General features: G+C 48.7%; 1 protein-coding gene across 2 annotated transcripts in view; it reads left to right on the plus strand.

Annotated features, from left to right (window-relative positions):
- The first annotated feature begins 1178 nt into the window (after positions 1-1178).
- GJC2 (gap junction protein gamma 2) overlaps positions 1179-18626 on the plus strand; it is a 56710-nt gene continuing 39262 nt past the window's right edge. The window contains exons 1-4 of one of the 2 annotated variants that reach the window (XM_064703767.1): positions 1179-1314; positions 2819-2978; positions 3459-3538; positions 6849-6964. The gene's annotated coding sequence lies outside the window, so the exon portion shown is untranslated. The remainder of the gene's footprint in view (positions 1315-2818; positions 2979-3458; positions 3539-6848; positions 6965-18626) is intronic. The other variant, XM_064703768.1, reaches the window with a different exon arrangement.

An 18626-nucleotide genomic window follows, 5' to 3' on the forward strand; every position in this document is an offset into this window, starting at 1 on the left:
GCTTGTGCAGGTCTCTGTTTTGAGACCTAGAGATCTTTGCACTTCATTTCCCAAGTTTTCTGTAGCTTTAACATTGATGTTTTCATGAAACTTCCAAGCCCTTCAGTCCCTCCAGCAGGACATTTCCTGAGTGTCCTTGGGTTTGTTTCTCACACTGTGAAAACTGTGGGGACAAGCTGGGAGGGCTGGGGGTGCTCACCTGGAGAGGAGAAGCTCCAGGGAGAGCTCAGAGCCTGCAGGGGCTCCAGGAGAGCTGGAGAGGGACTGGGGACAAGGATGGAGGGACAGGACACAGGGAATGGCTCCCAGTGCCAGAGGGCAGGGATGGATGGGAGATTGGGAATTGGGAATTCCTGGCTGGGATGGAATTCCCAGAGCAGCTGTGGCTGCCCCTGGATCCCTGGCAGTGCCCAAGGCCAGGTTGGACGGGGCTTGGAGCAGCCTGGGACAGTGGAAGGTGTCCCTGCTCATCCAGGGGATTGGAACAAGATGGGCTTTGAGGTTCCTTCCATCCCAAACCCTTGTGTGATTCCATTCCATGGAATGTCCACACTCTGTCCTACAGGGGGTGACTTCAGCTGCTTCCCCCCAAACCCCACAGCCCACTGGGCCCTGCAGTGCCAGGCTGGGATATTCTCTCACCCAAACCACATCTTACCAGAGCAGGTTTGTACCTAAACACTCTATTTTTGAGTTTTATCCTCTCCACATCCCATTCCTCTGCAGCACCTCTTGGTCCAGGTCATCTCCAAACCTGCATCCTCCGCTTTATGGGGACAACAAGCAGAAACTCTCCTTGGGCCACCCTTTCAGTACCTCACATTCACATCCATGACTTCAGGATTATTTTGCTCATTTACCTTTCTCAGACTGCTTTGATACATCTTTCCTAGAAAATCCTGTTGTGGGTTTCCCACTGCTTGGTTCTGGAATTTGCTAAACAAGCAGGAGAATCCTGTGTGGATTCGTGGTGTGAACCACGCAGGCTTTTCCTGTGCTTTTTCCTGTCCTTTTTCAATGATGAGCTCTGATTATTGAGCTCTGATTATTTTTCCTTCTGATCCGTGGGATTTTATTACAATTCGAGGGACGCGTTTGCAGTGGGGAAGGTCCCCTCTAGATGGCAGGAGCGGCAGCAGGAACGCGCTGGAGTCTCGGAGCAGCGAGCGGGAGGCGCAGGACCCGGCGCCCGCCTCGGTGCGGGGCTCTGCGGCCACCGCGTGGTACCTGCGGGGCTGTCACCCGATGGAAGCGCCCCGCTGCTCCCTGCGGATCCCTCCTGGAGCCCGGCCTCGGCTCATCCCGGCGGCACGGGTGAGTGCAGACCCCGCGGGACGGGAACGGGAGCGGGGCAGCTCCTGGGAACCGGGAACAGCCGAGCCTTTGGATGGTTGGTGTTCCCCTTCCCTGGGCAAGGATGAAATGTCCCAGCCTGGTGGGGTGCCCTGCTGTAGCTGCTGTGTGTGATGGATCAGACAGAAAACGCTTGGAACGCTTGGAATTGTAATATGAGGTGACATGATGCAGGTGACAGGATGGCCATGGGGATGGCAGTGGGAATCAGAGGGAGTGGGTGGTGGAACCAGGCTGGTCCCCAGGCAGGTGGCACAGCTGTGGAGCATCTCCAGAGAGTCATTTTGGGTGCTCCTCTCCAGGTTTGGCGTTTTGGAGGTGCATTGAATCCCAAAGCTGGGTGGGTGAAGGCACTTGTTGAAGTGAGTTTAATTCCGGCATCCCAAAAATGAAATGTCAGTTTGGTTAATTGAGTTTGCAGCCAAAAATGCCTCTCTGGATCTGTGGGTTTGGTGCTGGCTCATTGGGGTATTCCATTCCTACATCCCTGGGGATGATACATCAAGGACCAGGTGTCAAATGCTGGACTCTCCACATCTGCAAACATCTGCTCCCAGTGCTCCGTGTGGGGCTGGGATTGAGGGATCAGACTGGAAATGTGAGGATACAGAAACCTTCCAGCCCAGGGGTTGTCTGATCAAAGATGCTCCTCCTGGAGGAACATTGTCCCACCTGGATCTCCCAGGCAGGAGAGTGCTGCTCCCATCTTGGGGTACACCCCAGTGAAGGAGCAGGCCTGCTCCTGGCTTGCTTCCAGAAATGTCAGAAACAGGGATTTTATGTAACTAAATATTCACTGTTCTGTCAGGCTGAGATAAATTTGGACAGACTTCAGCTTTTTTCAGCTGAGATGCTTTGGGAAACGTGGCAGCACCTACATCCCTGCAGGAGGAGGGTGCTGGGGGAGGAAGAGGAGGGCAGGGGATGGTAAAAGCTGGGATAAAACAAAACCTGCCCTGGGAGCTCCCTTGTCTGTGGCTGAGGATATTGTAGAGCCGATGCCAGGAAAATAACAACACCCTGTAGCACTTTTGCTTCAAAGCTGTTGCTTTGCAGTCATTGCATTGTTTTTTGCTGAATCCAGGCTGACATGCTGCTTTTGGGGCAGGAGCTGATTATTTCCCCCCTATTTTTCAGTTTTCCTGCCTATCCAAGCTCTTTGGAAATAGAAACACTCCTTCAAGGAGTGGGGTTTGAACTGAGGTCACCTCTGCTCAGCACCCAGCAGCATCTGGCAAGGATTTTGTGCAGGGATTCAGGAAGGCAGGCATTCCCCAAAGCCCAAACCACCCCAAAAAAGCTGGAGCCACCCCCCAGGACACCTTGAAGCAGCCAACATTAGCCCAAAGCCCATTTTTATCTATCCTGATGATCCCAAAGCCTTGTCCTTGCCGTGGTTTTCCTCGGCATCTCAGCGCCGTTGGAGGCAGCTCTGATTTTCAGGCTTCCTTCCATTCCACTGCAGAAAGGCACCGCGGGGCAGAGCTGGCCTGGCAAATAATTGGGCAGCTGGCGTAGAGAATGAGCAAGGAGGGGAAGAAGGAGCAGGAATAACCCTGATTTTCCTGCTTGTCCATCAGCGCCCGCCTCGCTCTGCGCGCGTCTCCCGGGATTGAGCAGCCCAGGTATGGGATGTGAGGGGATGTGCTCGTGCTGGGGCATGGGGAGGGTGTGCTGTGGGTGTCTGAGTGCTGCCAGAAGTTATCCTGTGAGGGAAAACTCCTGGGATCTTCTGGAGAGGCTGTAAATTCACACCTTTTTTGGCAAAGACAGCTTTCCTGCTCCATCCGTGAGGGAAAATCTTCTAGGGAATCCTCCAGCAGCCTGCATGGCTTCTGACAGGAGAGCAGGGAGTTGGGGGTGTCATCCTCATCCCTCCACACTGGAGCCACCTGCCTGTGTTCCCCAATGCCCCAGGGTGCAAAAACCTCTGGCAGCTCCCAGCTGCTCCAAAATGGATAAAGAGCAGTGGAACCACTGGGAGGTGGGTTTGGGATGGATTTCCCCAGCCATGTAGATCCTGGGCTTTTTCCAGGAGGCTGCAGCTGGGCTGGCTGGTGTGGTCCATGCTGGGGTATCCTGATGTCCCTTGTGCTCTCCCACAGGACAGGGAGGTGACCACCACGCTCCAGCTGCTGCCACCTCACACTGAAACTCCCACCAGCACCACCAACACCGACCACAGGTAGGTCCCATTATCCCACACCAGCAGAAAACCCTCCCTGGGATAACTGATCCATGTGGGACTCAAACGGATCTGTGCCAGCATCCCTTGGCCATGGCACTGCTCCTCCAGGGCTTTTTGCCCAAGCCAAACGTGTTCTTGACCCAAGCCAAATTTTCTCCTCCAGAGCTTTTGGCCAAGGCACTGCTCCTCCAGGGCTTTTGGCCTGAGCCAAATTTGCTCCTCCAGGACTTTTGGCTCAACCCAAATTTGCACCTCCAGGGCTTTTGGCCCAAGACAAATTTGCTCTTGGCCCAAGCCAAATTTTCCCCTTTAGGGCTTTTGGCCCAAGCCAAATTTGCTCCTCCAGGGCTTTTGGCCATGGCATTGCTCCTCCAGGGCTTTTGGCCCAAGCCAGTTTTGCTCCTCCAGGACTTTTGATCCAAGCCAAATTTTCCCCTCCAGGGCTTTTGGTCTGAGCCAAACTTGCTCTTGACCCAAGCCGAATTTGCCCCTCGAGGGCTTTCGGCCCGCGCCAAATTTGCCCCTCCAGGGCTTTTGACCCAAGCCAAATTTACTCCTGGCCCAAGCCAAGTTTGCTCCTCCAAGGCTTTTGGCCATGGCAGTGCTCCTCCAGGGCTTTTGGCTGGAGCCAAATTTGCTCCTCCAGGGCTCTTGGCCCAAGCCAAATTTGCTCTTGTCCCAATTTGCCCCTCCAGGGCTTTTGGCCAAGGCATTGCTCCTCCAGGGCTTTTGGCCCAAGAGAAATTTGCTCCTCCAGGGCTTTTCTCTGCCAGTGCTGCCCCTGGGAAGGAAGCTGAGTGGGAGGACAGAATTTTCTGCCGGGCATGCCGTGCCTCTGGAGGCTCCAGGCTGCTCGTAGGAGTCCTGCCGTGCCCATGAGCTGCACGAGGCTGAGAGTGGCCCTGGCAGCTGGCTCAGGGGGCCGTGCCTGCCCTGCTGGGCGCTGTATTTGGGTCAGCCACATCGACTGCATGTGCAAGTGTGTCATCCCTGGAGAGCGCGGGACGCCGATCCATACGCGCGGCCGGCTCCGGCCGGCACGGCACGCACAGCCTGCCATCCTGCCCTGCTCCCAGCCTCCAAAACTCAGCAATCCACCACTGCCTCAGCTTTTTCCAGCAGCAGCAGCTGGGATTCTGCTTGTCCAGGATGTGTTCCAGCCCTGTAAATAAGCAGAAGCCATCTGCAATTCCCATTGTGCCGTGGCAACTGGTACGGCCACCGCAAGGACCGGATGCGTGTGGGGTCAGGGGTGCATCCCCCTCCTGACTGATTGCTCTGTGATTCCTGATTCCTCTCAGTCCAGCCACAAAAAAGAGGGAAAACAGGATGTTTTTCTGTGTTTTACTTTCCCCATCTCCAGAGATACAAAGAGGGGATAAAAAGAAGAGAGGCAAAAAAGGCAAAATTCCAGTATCCATGTGGAGCTGGGGAAATATAAATTTATATTCCTCAATTTCCACATAGAGGGGTTTATTTTATTGAAGCCATAAGGGGAATAGGACCCCTGGGAACTGGGTCCAATGGGCACAAGGAAGGTGCCCAAGTCATCCGTCCTGCATTGATTTGCAGATATTCCCTGAAGGATCAGGGGTTGCTGCTCCTGTTTGTATCAATTCCTAATGGAAAACAAGGTGTGTGTGTGGTTGGCCCTGAGTTGTGTCCAGCCACAAAAAGGAGGGAAAACAGGATGTTTTTCTGGATTTTTCTTTCCCCAACTCTGGAGATGCAAGGAGGGGACAAAAAGAAGGGAGGCAAAATTTCAGTATCCAGGTGGAGCTGAGCAAATATAGATACAGATGCTGCTGCTTCTTGGGGTCATCCCACTGCAGCTTCACCCCACAGCGTTGCTGTGGTGGCATCTCTGGGATCTTTATTGGGGATTTTTTGTCTGAAACCCAGCCTGATCCCCTCTGTGCTGTAGGGAAGGCATTCAGTGGTGTTCTTGCAGCACTCCTGGTGTTCCCAAAGGCAGGCAGGACTTTCCCTTGTGCATTGTCACCACTGTGGCTGCCACAGATGTGCTGCCCCTCTGGGCCTTGGGCGCGTCTGAGGATGTTTTGGCTCTGTTTTCTCACCATTTTCCCATGTAAGAGTTGTATTTATCAGTGAAGTCTCCCTGCTGAGCCTCCCCTTGTGCAGCCCATCCTCCAGCCCTGACCCTGCTCCCTGCATTTTCCATTTCCCAGAGCAGATGGGGCTGCTCCATCCCTGCAAGTGTCCCTGGACAGGGCTGGGAGCACCTGGGACAGTGGAAGGTCTCCCTGCCCATGGCAGGGATGGCACAGGCTGAGCTTTTAGGTTCCAACTCAAACCATCTGAGATTCTAAGATTCCTCCAGCTCATCAGTGTGCTCTTCCCCTGGAAGCAGCATCCAGATGGAAACTCCTGCAAGGATCCCAACAAAATCCCCCTGGGAGCATCCCTCTGTTTGATCAGTGAGCTGTGATCCCTTTCTCACCCCAGTCCTCCCAATATTGATTAATTCCCCCAAGATCCCATTTCCTCCCTCTCCTGGAGGAGTCTCACCCCAGTGCTGTTGTCCAGGAAAAACTGAGATCCAAAACAATTTTGATGGGATCCAAAATAATTTGAACAATTATTTCCTCCTGCTCTTCTCCAGGAGTGGCACGAAACCTTTCAGGGGCTCTCTTGTGGGAATTTGTAGAAATATTTTTAAAGTTTGATAGAAGGTTTACATAGTATATATTGGTATGTAATTTTTGAGATAGGAAATGTCAATTTAGAAATATTATAGAATAAGGCAGATATTGTTGAGAGAGAAATGGAATTAGAAATAAGTTTTAAAGGATGGTTTTATAAACAAGACTGGATATTTTAAAGAAATATAACTGTAAAAGCTACAATAGAACTCACAAGAAGTAATTTTAGATGATTGGTTTTAAAGGATTTACAATATAGTGTGGTAAAAGTCAATAAGTTAAGAAACACTTGTATTGTAATTGAAAAATAGTTTCTGATTATAATAGTGTAAATTATAATATAATAGTGTAAATTATAATATCTGTATTATCTTATTCTTCACATAAAATTAAAAATAAATTTTTAAAGTACTTCTCAATTACTCTAGGACTAAAATAAAAGTTTTTTAAGCACTTCTCAATTACTTTAAGTAAAAAACCCCCTGAATCCACACTGTCTAGGAGCAGCAGCTTCTCCCCGTGCCACCACCCGCAGGAGCGCGGCCGGGAGGGGACAATGGTGCCATTGAGGGGACAGTGCCCTGCGCTGCTGTATTGTGCCTGGCACAGATGCCCGGGGCTGACCCTCCTTGCCTTTGTTGCAGGGCTGAGCTGGAGCTGCCGGGCTCTCCCTGCCAGCCTGGGCCCGGGAATGCGCTGAGCTGAGCCGAGCTGAGCTGAGCAGCCGCCGCTCCACGGCTCCGATTCCTGCCTGGGAAAGGTACGGCACCTGCAGGGGATTGTTACTGGGGCAGGGCAGCACAGTTTGGGGGTGTGATAACATCAGCATTTGGGGTTGTGATAACATCAGCATTTGGGGTTTTGATACAGCACAGCATCAGAATTTGGGGTTGTGATACAGCACAGCATCAAATTTTGGGGTTGCGATACAGCACAGCATCAAATTTTGGGGTTGTGATATCGCATAACATCATCATTTGGTACTGTGATATAGCATAACATTGTTATTTGGTACTGTGATATAGCACAACATCATCATTTGGTATTCTTCTATAGCATAACATCATCATTTGGTACTGTGATATAGCATAACGTTATTTGGTACTGTGATATAGCATAGTATCAGAATTTGGTGATGTGATACAGCATAGCATCAGATTTTGGGGTTGTGATACAGTATAACGTTGTTTGGTACTGTGATATAGCATAACACCATCATTTGGGGTTGTGATAACAGCATCAGAATTTGGGGTTGTGATATAGCACAACATCATCATTTGGTACTGTGATATAGCATAACGTTATTTGGTGTTGTAATATAGCATAGCATCAGAATTTGGGGTTGTGATACAGTATAACATTGTTATTTGGTACTGTGATATAGCACAACATCATCATTTGGTATTATTATATAGCATAACATCATCATTTGGTACTGTGATATAGCATAACATTGTTATTTGGTGTTGTGATATAGCATAGCATCAGAATTTGGCGTTGCGATACAGCATAGCATCAGAATTTGGGGTTGTGATATAGCATAACTTTATTTGGTACTGTGATATAGCATAACACCATCATTTGGGGTTGTGATAACAACATCATTTGGGGTTGTGATACAGCACAGCATCAGAATTTGGGGTTGTGATATAGCATAACATCATCATTTGGTACTGTGATATAGCATAGCATCATCGTTTGGGGTTGTGATATAGCATAACACAATGATTTGGTGTTGTGATGCAGCATAACTTCAGAATTTGGTGTTGTGATACAGCACAGCATCAGAATTTGGGATTGTGATAAAGCATAATATCATCATTTGATATTATTATATAGCATAACATCATCATTTGGTGTTGTGATATATTGTGCATAAAATAACAATTTGTTATTATTGTATAACATAATAATTTTTATCATATAACACAACATAGTCATTTGGTATTGTGGCTTAACATAATTTATTATTATGATATAACATAATTTGGTATTATCATATAACAATATTTTGGTATTGTGATATAGCATAACATAATAATTTATTATTATGATATAACATAATATAATAATTTGTTATTATGGCATAAGTAATTTATTGTGATGATATAACATAATGATTTGTTATTAATGATGATATAACATAATAATTTGCTATTATGATATAGCATAACAATAATTCAGTATTACGATATAACATAATACAATTTATTATTATGGCACAACATAGCATAATAATTTGTTATTATGGCATAACATAATAATTTATTATTATGGTATAACACAACTTAATAATTAATTAAAAATCCCTAAAATTTGTTATTATAACATAGCAATTCGTTATTATGATATAGCATAACATAATAATTTGTTATTACAACATAACATAACAATTTATTATTATATAGCATAACATCATATGTTATTATAACATAATAATTTGTTATTATGATATAACATAATTTGTTATCGTGGCATAACATAATTTGTTATTATGCTATAGCATAACATAATTATTATAACATAGCATAATAATTAGTTATTAGGGCATGGCATAATAATTTATTATTATGATATAACATAATTTGTTATTATAACAGCAATTTGTCATTATAGCTTAACATAATAATCTGTCATTATAACATGACAATAATTTGGTATTGTGTTGTTAATTGTAATGGAAGTAGTACTGATTTTTTAAAAAAATTAGCTAATAGTCTAATTGGTTTGTTTTAATGTTATGTTTGAGGTAAGATGAGGCAGAAATAAAGTTGATATAACTCGCTTTGTAGGGTTTTAAGGCTTGAAGTTGTTATTATAGGGTTTTTTTTATAATGATGAGTAAATTTCTTTTAATGTTGTGAGAAACAACTGCTCACTTTGTAAATTTAAAATGTTTATTGAACCTTAACAAAAATACAACAAAAGGAGTACATAAGGAAAAACTTTGTAGCACTGGGAACTGTTCTTGTGGACATCTCATTATATATAAGAATGTTTTATTTGGGGTTTTTTTTGTAATGTTTTTATTTTTTAATGTTTTTTATGTTTTTTCATTGTCACCTCCTCCTAACCAGGATGGGCCTCTTTGGGGGTGGCACTGACAGGGTGGGATTGTGGATTTGGGAGCAAAAAAAAACTGGGGAGGAAAATGAGATTCCTCACCCCAGGAGTCTGTGTCACTGTTTCACTGAACCTTCTAATGTATTGTGCATTTATTATATTTTATATATTGCATGTATCAAGGCAGCCCTGAGAACCATGAAAATGATCATTTCTCCCTAAGCCTGCAAAATGTTTTGCATTAAATATTTGCATAAGGTACAGAAATCCAACTCCATTGGGGTCTGGAGAATCGCTTAACATTTAAATCCAGGATTTTGCTTGGAACCCTTTTACACAAGGCTGAATGAGAGTTTGCTCAGAGTCTGATACAGATCAGGGCTGAGATTTTGTTTAGGAGCATATTTAAGGTTGGTTTTGAGCTGTGTGGTTACAAAAAGGATTTCCCTAGGAATTTTGGGCAAGAAAATTCTTTGAAATCCTCAGATTTTGGCTGAACTTTGGGCTCGTGACTGGGCCAAGGGCAGCAGCAGCTGCAGGAGCAAGTGCTGTGGTGCTTCCTCCCTCCTCCTCCTCCCTCCTCCTCCTCCTCCTCCATCCCTGGAGCATCCCAGAGCTGATTTCCTCTGGAAAGCTCCTCCTGGGATCACATAACCCCTGCCCAGCCAGCCAGGCTGTTCCCAGCCTGTTCCTTCCCCAGAGCAGCTGGAGAGCACAGAACCACTGGAAAAATTAAATTAGGGGATGCAAACTTGGCTGCCCCATCCCAGCTGCTCTGAGGAGCAAGGACATCTCTTAAAATTTCCTTCAGACCAGGAAAAACAAGTTATTTTGAGGAGTTTCACATGGAGGACATGCTGAGGGTTGTGTATGTTTAAAAGATGAAAAGCCACCAGATTTTAAAGGTTTAGAGCCTTCTTCACAGCCAGATTTGTTCAGTTTTGGGGCTTTCTTTAATAGCAGCGAGTAAAACCTCAGCGATTTGGACTCCTGGAAGCCAAATCTCCCCTCACAAACACGGGGCCTTTAAGGAAAACATCAATTTTTGTGAGGTCAGCCAGAAAATCATGCGGGCTGGCAAGGGGAAGGAGCAGATGACAACGTGCCAGGGGTTGTGGCCTCGGCGTGGGGCAATTATTTAATCCCTGCTGGTGGCTTCGAGTCAGGGGCAGCATCCTCCCCCTCTGCAGCAGGGATGTGCACAGGGGGGAGAAAAATCCCTCTGGCAGAGAGCAGGAGGAGCCGGGGGAGAAGGAGGAAAATGTCCCTCTTGTCCCTTTCCAGCTGTTTTTCCTTCCAGATGTTCCCCCCCTGCCCTGAAATGGGGTTGGGAAGGGAGAACAGGGATGAAGAGGGGGAAAAATTGAGAAAATCCCTCTGGCAGAGAGCAGGAGGAGCTGGGGGAGAAGGAGGAAAATGTCCCTCTTGTCCCTTTCCAGCTGTTCTCTCAGATGTTCCCCTGCCTGAATGGGTTGGGAAGGAGAACAAGGATGAAGAGGGGAAAAATGAGAAATCCCTCTGCAGAGAGCAGGAGAGCTGGGAGAAGGAGAAATGTCCCTCTGTCCCCTCCAGCTGTTTTCCCTTCAGATGTTCCCCTGCCTGCAAAACGGGGTTGGGAAGGGAGAACGGGGATGAGGAGGGGGAAAAATTGAGAAAAATCCCTCTGGCAGAGAGCAGGAGGAGCTGGGGGAGAAGGAGGAAAATGTCCCTCTGTCCCCTTCCAGCTGTTTTCCCTTCCAGATGTTCCCCCTACTCTGAATTGGGAAGGCAGAACAGGGATGAGGAGGGGCTGGGATAGGAGCCTCTGATAAACAAAAAACATTCAAATACAAAATTTCACCAACAAGCACTGCTTTGGGCATAAAAATTGAAGGGAAAATGCAGGTTTTGGTGGTGCTGCAGTGTTTCACTCGAAGGGAGAGTTTGTGCCAACTTTCCACCAGGTTTGGTGCAGAAAGGAAAAAGAAATCCCAAACAAGAAGGAAACATTCTTATCCAGCTGCAGCACCTCTGCTTCCCGCCTTCCTCTCCGGCTCCAAGGAGCTCTTTCTGCTATTTTTAGCCCTAAACCCTTCAACTATTTGAATTATTTGATTTTTTTTTTTTTTCCCCCACAAACACCGCTCTGGTAGAGCGAGCGAGTTGAATTCATCTCGCTGTATTTTTTAATGGAGTTTTCCACGCGGGTTGGGAAGAAAAACCCCAAAAACTCGAGGGAAGCAAAGGAATCCTTGGTGTGGCAGGGAGTGCAGATCCAGAGGAGTTTTCCCGTCCCACGTCAGAGCTGTGCGGGAGGGAGGCGGGAGGAGAGCGGCGCTGGGAGCGGCTCCGGACGGGGATCCAGGCACCAAAGCTGGCCAGGATGGGACCATTCTGGGACAGACTGAGCCCAGCGCTTCTCTGTATGTTACTTTCGTGTTTGTTTTGTTTTGTTTTGTTTTGTTTTGTTTTTGTTTCGCTTTGTTTTGTTCTCCCTCCTCCTGGTTTTGCCGGTGGTTTTTAGCTCAGCGCGTTGCGGATCCCCTCCCTGTGCTGCACCCCTTGCTCTGCTCCCACCCCGCTCTTCATTTTCCGCCCTTTCCCAATTTTTGGGGTGGGAAATGCGTTTGCTGAGCCTGGATGTTCCTGTGGTGCCTTTCCTGCAGGGGTGAGAGCCACAACATCCCTATTTGGCGTGGGTTTGTGCACACTTTGCTGCCGTGAATCATCCCCCGGCACGCAGAGCACTGCAGAGCCGTGTCCAGGAAGTTTGGGATTAAACCAAACGTGGTGCAGCTTTTTCCTCATGGAAAAAGGAAGGAATTCTGCGCTGTGAGGGTGGGGAGGGGTGGGATGGAATTCCCAGAGCAGCTGTGGCTGCCTCTGGATCTCTGGATGTGTCCAAGGCCAGGTTGGATGGGGCTTGGAGCAGCCTGGGATAGTGGAAGGGGTGGATTGAGGTGATCCTTAAGGTCTCTTCCACCCCAAACCATTCTGGGATTCTGTGAAACCCCTCTGTGCTCTGGGACCTCCTGCCAATCCCTATCCCAAACCTCCTCTTATCTGAGACCACCCAAGCTGGGGGAGGAACACCAGATTCTGATCTTCCTGCTGATCCTGTGCTCCATTCCTGAGGTTTCTGCAAAATTTGAGATTTGCATCCTCCTGGCTTGGGGATCACCAGCTTAGATCCCCCTGCTCCTGCATCCTGTGAGGCCAGGCATGGAGAGCAGCAGCCATGGGGGCTCATCCAGCAGCAGATGTGGATTTGCAGCTGGTGTCTCTGATCCATGATGAGTTTATCTTCTCTGTAAGGTGTTTTTGGGTTGTTTTTAAAATAAGATCCAAGGCTGTGAGCGCCCTTTTCACCTTCCCATCCCAAACACCTTGCAAAGGCTGTGTTCCCTCCTGTGCAGGGGAAACTGAGGCAGGGGGAGCCCGTGGCTTGGCAATCACCACCAGTGGGAGCTGAACCTGCTCCTGGCTGGCCTCATCCCTTGGCCAGCCTTCCTTGAGAGAAAACTCTCCTTGGGCTACCAAACGCCCAGGATGCTCCTCTGGGCTGGGATCTCCAACTTGGATCCCCCATCCCCACCTCAGGCTCCTGGGATGAACCTCATGTGGAGATGCTGGTGAAGTTCCACAGCTTCAACAAAAATCCTAAAGATCTTCCCTGTGGCTGATGGATGACCCTGGATTGTGTCCCTTTTACCTCCAGATTCTGCAGATTTAGTTGTCCAAAGGATTTCCTGGAGGAGGGGGCTGGAAGGAGCTGCTGACCCCCATTGTTCATGAGGTGGCCTGGGAGGGGAGGGAATTCCTCCCTCTATCTCCTCCCAGCCCAAAAAGCTCTTCCATCCATCCCAAGCACAGGAGTTGGGCTCAATTATTTATTGGTAGAGAGCTGTGTCCTCTCCTGATGAGAGGAGAGCAAATATTCCATGACCCCCCAAAGGGAAACAGAGTCCCTTAAACCCTGGGACCTTCTCCTTTCCCCCAAATCCCCTTGGAATGCCACAGGAGGGCAACCTGCCCTGTGTCCAAACTTCCTTAGAGAGGCACAGGGAGGAAATCCCAGCTGCAGACAATGGGAACAGGAACAGATGGGGAATCTGCTCCTCCTGCAAGCTGGGAGAGCCATTTCCCATCCTTGGGTTTTGTCCAAGACCAAAATACCAGGAGGGTTTTATTTTTGTTTTGTGTGTGTGTGTCACAAGGAAACCCCTCCTTCCCCAGCAACATGGTGTGCACCATATTCCTGATTGACCACAGGGCTGGGGAGAGCTCTCTTCTCCTCTCATTTATGGCCTGGCTGGAGTTCTTCCACCCAGTGCTCACCCCAGCACCCCAAGGGTCACATTTAAGGCTGCCCAGCTCCCTCTGACCTGCTCTGTCCCTTGGACATTGATGAGCAGCCATGAAAATCCACGTGGTTCCTGCTCCTTGCTGCCAGGAGCAGGGAAAATAAAGGAGTTTTTGTGGGATTTCTGCACGTTGCAGCCTGTAGAAGACAGGGAACATGGATAGCAAAGGAGCAGCTCTGTGCTGTAAATTAATTAAGGCACATGAGGATAAACTTTGCTGGAGCAATTTGTTTATCTCCCTGCCTCTCCCATTTTTGGTGCTGTGGGTTGTGCCACTGTTTCTCTGGCTGCATCCTCAGAAGGTGAGGACCCCATGTCTCACCTGAGCTGTGCCTGAGGAATGAAGTTTTCGGGTTTCTGTGGCTGAAATGGCTCCTGAGATATTTGAAAGTCTCTTTTTTCCCAGCCCTGCAACCGAAGAAGTTGAGATTCTTCAGTTCTGCATTTCAAGGCTGTTTATTTTCTCTTATCTATGACATTCTTTCTCTGACCTGCTGAGATCTGTCTGGCAGGTTGGGTTGGGGCACACTGGCCACCCTTGGGGTGGTGTTGGCTTTTTATACTAAAACCTATGTGTACTTTATTTAAAATCATTTTACAATAATTTTACAATAATTTTACAATACCGATCACCTATGTTAGACAGTCTGTCTCTACCCTAAACCAATCCAAAAGTGCCACCATCTCCCACAAGATGGAGGCTAGGAAGAAGGAGAAAGAAGGACAAAAACACACCCAAATTCCTCCATCTTGCCTCTTGAACCCCCATTCTAAATCCCCAAAATTCTACCTTTTCACTTTGTGATAAATTCACTATCATTGTGCTCAAACCCTTGTGGCTTGTACATCTCCATACAAAGTTGGTAATTGTTTCCATGGGTTAAAATCAAAGGCACAGGTGTTTTTAACTCCGTGCCAAGGTCTCTGAGCTCTTTGTCAGGGTCTGGAGTCCTCCAGAGCAGCCAGAGGAATGTCCTGGGTTCTGACATGAAGTGACTTTATAAGGACAAGCCAAGCTCTTGAGCAGGTCAGAAATGCTCCTCTAAGAGCTGCACACTCTCTTTTTTTGCTCAGTTCGACTTTTTGCTCCTTCTCCATGCCCTGGGGGTGGATGCCAACTTTTCCTGGCTCCAGTGGGTGTGGAGGTGTGGGAAATGCTGAGCAAGGAGAGGCTCTGAGGGTGATTTGTGCAACCACAGCCCAGCAGAGGCTGGAGGTCCCTCAGGAGGTGCAGATGCCACCAGCACCCCATGCCAGTGTTTGTCAGGGAGAGTTTTATTTCCTATCCACCTGAAATTCCTCTGGCTGCATCTTGTCCTTCCATGGGGGATTTTTGGGATGATTGTGAGCAGCACAGAGCAGCACAGCTTCCCTATCCCCCCAAACTCAGTCCCATCACCCTGATCGTTAAATGACACCCCACAGCCTCATCCCTGGGAGGTGCCACCACCAGCTGGGCCCTGTCACCATCACAGGGGGGGTCACAGGGTGGCACCAGATGCTCCAGGACACCAGGATGGTATGAGGTCACAGGACCCTATTTTCTGAGGGGTTTACACCCAGAATCCCCATTTTCCATCAGCCACAGGACCCTGTTCTGAGGGGTTTACACCCAGAATCCCCATTTCCCCAGAGATCAGGTCCATTTCTGCAGAGCAAGAACTGAGGGAGCTCAGCCCCTCTAAGGCTGCATTTCTGCTTTGTGTTGTTATTTCTCACCCCTTGTCACACCCTTTTAAGCTGGCTGGGAGCTGTGCAAGTCTGCTTGGTGTGAGACACCTCTCAAACACCGGGCAGGGGGGCAGTCAGCCCCTGATGGCACCAGCAGTGGGATGGAAATGGGCAAAATCACGGGAAAACAGCCCCGAAATGGGGCTTGTCCTCCACTGGGGGGGGATCACTTCCAGCCCAGCCCTGAGCACCTTTGGGTGCTCCCATCCCTCCTCTGGATCGGGGCAGGGTTAATCCATGCCACGACCCCAAATCCTGTTCCCTACCAGTGCCAGCCCCAGACAACACCAGTTCAAACGTGAACCCGAGCCAAATCCCTCCAGGCACGTTTTCATCTTCCTTTTTTTTTTTATTTTATTATTTTATTTTTCCTGCCGGTGACAATGGCTTTGCTCAGGGCTCTGCCCAGCCCTTTCCTCTGCTCTGACAGACAGAATCAGTGAACCAGGCTGGCTCAGACACGAATGTCCTGGTTTCCTTCCCTCCCCCTGCCCGTGTCTCCGCTCTGCAGAGCAGCACCAGGCCATGCCTCAGTGACCCAGTGGTGGCCTGTGCTGGCCCTGCCCCGTGCCCCGGGGCTCTCTGCAGCTCGGGAGCATCGCTTTGCTCCTCCCTGCACCTCAGGAACATCGCTTTGCTCCCTCCCTGCTCCTCCTGGGCCCGGCTTCGCTCAAAGCAGATCAGGCTGGTGATAAAAAGCAGGGCTGGAGGATGCGGCATTCACATTCTCTGAAAAATCCCTTTGTCCAGGATTTTTCTCCTGAGAAGCCTCAGAGAAAAAGGAAAACAATTCTTATCTCATTTGCTTCTCCTGTGTTGTGCTTATCTAGAATGTATTTGTAAATTGTTTACCCACAGGTGATTGTGTCATTGGATTCTGGTGTGAGTTGTTTTCACTCATTGGCCAATCAGTGCCAAATAGTTTTGAGACTCTGGAAAGAGTCACGAGTTTTCATTGTTATCTTTTTAGCCTTCTGTAAGTAACCTTTCTGTATTCTTTAGTATAGTTTAGTTTAGTATTTTTTAAAATAATATAGTATCTCAAAATAATAAATTAGCCTTCTGAGAACATGGAGTCAGATCCATCATTCCTCCCTTTGTCAGGGGACCCAGCAAATACAATAAATACATAATAAAACCATAACCATAATAGTCATGCTAATAACTACAACTATAGACAATAATAAAACATAAAATCATCATCATCATAATCATCAATCATAAGTCTAGAATGTGTTTGGAGATTGTTGGATTGGATTCTGGTGTGAGTTGTTTTGTCTCATTGGCCAATTATGGCCAAGCTGTGTCAGGGCTCTGGAGAGAGTCTGGAGTTTTCATTATTATCTTTTTAGCATTGAGTAAGTATCCTTTCTCTATTCTTTAGTATAGTTTAGTAGAGTATTCTTTAATATAATATAATATTAAAGAATAATGAATTAGCCTTCTGAGAACATGGAGTCAGAATCACCATTCCTCCCTGCTACAGGAATCCCTGCAAATACACCAGGAGAAGAGAAGGGGAGGAGAAAGAGAGAGGGAAAAGATGATGCCAGGGGCGTTGCAAAGCAATCCCTGCTGTAGACACAACCTGGTTTGACAGCCTGGCATCTCCTGGGATACCCCCAGGAAAAGGGGAGACCACCAGGGCTGGGACCCTGTGCTGACCTCAGTGCCCAGAGCCCCTGGGCTGGTCTGGGGAGGTGTTTGGGGTCACCCCTGATGCCAAACCCCATTATTTCTGCCAGGCTCTGGGGATGCCGCTCGCTGCTCCCATTGCCTCTCCTCCAAGGGCATCCACAGCCAGGCTGCCTCCCACGGGGCTGTGCTGCATGCTTGGCTTGCCTTGATGGGAGGTGGTCGCTGTCAGGCTCGCAGAATCCCCGGACAAAGCGTTTTCCAGGCTGCAGGGACACGGGTGAGATCAGCCGCAGCCTCAGCGCCTGCCTGGATGGAGCCAGAGCTTTGCAGAGCATGGAGGCGGCGTGTGCTGGGGAGAGCTGGGCTGGTGGAGCCTGAGACATCCCTGCCTGGGCCATGGACGCCTGCCCAGCATCCTGGTGGGAGTGCAGAGGTGAGGAGCTCTGCTGGGAATGCCGGGACAGGGACTGTGTGCCTCCGGGATTTGGGGAGAAGGGAGGACTTGTGTGCCCTCTCCTTCAGCCCCAGCCTGGGGGATGACCTGGGGCTGGTCCTGCTGTGGGTGGGACCCATGGCAAAATGAGCAGAGTGGGGCTGGACCCTGCTTGGAGGCTGCTCCAGACCCTGGTTAGATTTTGGGGCTGCCAGAGGTTTTGGCCAAGGCTGTTTCTGCCTGGAGATTGGGCAGAAATCCAGTGGCCAATGCAGGGTTTCATCTCCTGTGCCCACCCTCAAATGCTGAGGGGGCTCCTGGAGCTGCTGTGGGGGGTGGTTACAGCACAGAGGGATCCCCTGGAGAACAGGAGAGGCACGTGGCCAGCTCACAGGTTCAGCTTTCTGCAAGGATTTCTGTGTCTAAGGGCAAACACCCGAGGTTTTGTACTCTGGCCAGGACCTGAGTGGGTGTGGAGCTCCTTTATTTATTCCTCCATGGGCAGAGCTCTCCCAGGGTGGGAGGATGAGGAGGATGCTCAGCTCCAGCTTCCTCTCAGTCCTTCTCCCTGTTTGTCTCCCTCCCTCCCTGATCCCGTGGCTGCAGATCCTCCTGGCAGCCCAGAGCACTTTTTTAGCCATTCCAGAGAATTTGAATAGCCCTAGCAAGGGTGAGCCCTGATTTATTGGGAGTGTTTTATGGTGTTTATGTTGGCAGGCTGCAGTTTGTGTACGGCTGGAAATGTTCTCTGAAGCCTTTTATCACCAGGGCTGAAAAACAACAGAGAGCTGATGAAAAGTCCTGTGCTAATTGCAGAGGGGTTGAGTCAGGGCTGGGGCTGTGAAATGCCTGGCTCTGAGGGGCTGCTGGAGAGATGATTTCAGCCATCAGCAGGGTGGGATCCATCCAGGTTGGGTCATTTTGCCACTGAAGGTCACATCTGGCACTGAGAGGGACAGATTGTGCTGGTGCCTCAGGCTCCTGTCCCTGCTCACAGCCTGACAGAACAAGATGATCAGCAGATGTGAGGGGATTCAGCTTGGGGAAAAAAAAAGCAGTTGTTTAAATGTGGGGTTTTTTATGTAACTCAGATGTAGGGCAGCACCTTGTGCTGGTGTTGGAAATGGAATTTCCACCCCATCACTCCATCCTATCACTCCTCTCCACAAGTCTTTGTAGGATCTCAGTGTCCCGGCTCAGGTTTTAGTGAAATC

Source organism: Zonotrichia leucophrys, chromosome 2, assembly GCF_028769735.1.
Source record: "Zonotrichia leucophrys gambelii isolate GWCS_2022_RI chromosome 2, RI_Zleu_2.0, whole genome shotgun sequence".
NCBI classification, from domain to species: Eukaryota; Metazoa; Chordata; class Aves; order Passeriformes; family Passerellidae; genus Zonotrichia; species Zonotrichia leucophrys.